Raw genomic sequence first — 1,855 nt, forward strand, 5'->3', positions numbered from 1 at the left:
ATTTTCTTTCTTCATTTTTGTTCTCCCCCGCACCCCACTCTTTCCCCTACTTTACACCCCTTCCCTTACCTTACCAGCTGATTTCCCTGGTTTCTGTGGCTATGATTCATCTTTCATTCCCTCACCCTGCAGAATAAATATCTCCCACTTTCTATGCCCTTTCGCTTTGACAAAGGGCGTCTTGGCTCGAAACGTCAGCCTTTTTCTCTCCTTACAGATGCTGCCAGACCTGCTGAGATTTTCCAGCATTTTCTCTTTTGGTTTCAGATTCCAGCATCTGCAGTAATTTGCTTTTATTCCATGCTGAGAGTTTGATAGTGGAGGGAATTGAAACAAGACCTACCGTGATGGAGTGCATAAGATCATTCAGCAGCTTCCTGCGCTGAAAGGCGCTTCAAGGGAAGGTGACAGTCACACTGGCTTCCTAGGCAATGACCTCCCAGGCTGGAGAGGTGAGCTTAGTGTGCTTCTTTCAGCTGTCCCTGGGGTAGAGATCATGCCAGTGGGCCTGGACTCCCCAAATAAAGGCCTCAGGGCCCTGGCACTGAAATTCGGTGCTGCCTTCTTCTACAGGCTTCAAGCCTTTTCTCTCTGGGTCTGGACATGTTGGGTGTCTGGTGAAGGCAGGTGGCCTGGGACAGTGGTATGCGTGTGCTTGACTGGTATTTAAATACAGTATTGGGACCTCGAACCCAGCAACCAAGGGTTGGTGAATGAATCAGATGTTGGCCTGCCAGGAGAGTCAGAGGGGAACTCACCCCTGCATAATTATTGAGGTTCCAAGCACAGAATCTGGTGCGGGATCCCATCATTCTGGTCAATGGGACAGGCGCAGCTGGACCCTCCAGTCACTAGACATTCTCAAAATGGGAGAATCCTGCCCTCTGTCTTTGTCAGGAGGGATCTTAGCTCCTGTCTTTTGAGGATGCAGCTTTTGATTTCCTTCAACAACCACTCCAGTTCAGACTACACCAACAACTGCTCACTTCCTAGTTAGAATATAGAACTTAGAACACCACCGCACAAACAGGCCCTTTGGCCCACAAGTTGCACTGATCATATCCCTACCTACCCTACCTACCCGGCCTATCTATAACCCTCAATCCCATTAAACCCCATGTACTCATCAGTTACTCAACCTCTTTTCCAAGGACTGCATCCCACTGGATTCCTCGGGCAGCATCTAGTTACTAGCCCAGTTCCAGCTCCCTAGATACTCTGAGCAAAACACCACTTCTCATGGGCTTTCCTTTTTTTTAATTTATCCAATTCAATCAAATCAAGTCCAATTCAGCATCTCAACAAGTTGAGACGTTCCTGATCCAAGCTGACAAGACAGGATTCTCACCTTCTGTCTGGGGCTTGATCTACATGAGCCAAGCTGATTGGAGTAGGCATAGCTCCTTCTCCAAGGATTGATCTCATTTGCATCTTAGTCAAAAGGCCATGAGATCCTGCTTTTAAAAGTTGCTTCAAATGAAGCTAGAATGTAACCTAATGACTTCAACCAAACACAGCATGTCGATACTACACTTGATCTTAGCCAAAAGGCTGAGAAGTGATGGGCTTTCCTTTGCCTCCAGCTGTCAGCTTCAGGGAGCTAATGGTTTCTCTTCACTTTGCCTTCACTGGGCTGATAATTCCTCTGGGCTTCCCTTGGCCCTAATCTTTGTAAACACTTTCTTTTGTTTATATCCAATTAAATTCAATCCAATCAAAGTCCAATTCAAAGTCTTAACAAGTGAGACATTCCAGATCCAAGCTGACAAGACAGGCAAGTCTCTTCTTGTCTTGGGCTTGGGCTTGATCTACATGATCCAAGCTGATTGGAGTAGGCATTGCAACTCCTTCTAGG

General features: G+C 46.8%; 1 pseudogene; it reads right to left on the minus strand.

The window, feature by feature from the left end:
• Nucleotides 1–1,410: 1,410 nt before the first annotated feature.
• On the minus strand, nt 1,411–1,563 carry LOC145351376 (U2 spliceosomal RNA; annotated as a pseudogene).
• Between the last annotated feature and the right edge of the window lie 292 nt (nt 1,564–1,855).

This window comes from Carcharhinus amblyrhynchos, chromosome 1 (genome assembly GCF_965287045.1).
Source record: "Carcharhinus amblyrhynchos chromosome 1, sCarAmb.v2.hapA, whole genome shotgun sequence".
Lineage (NCBI taxonomy): Eukaryota > Metazoa > Chordata > Chondrichthyes > Carcharhiniformes > Carcharhinidae > Carcharhinus > Carcharhinus amblyrhynchos.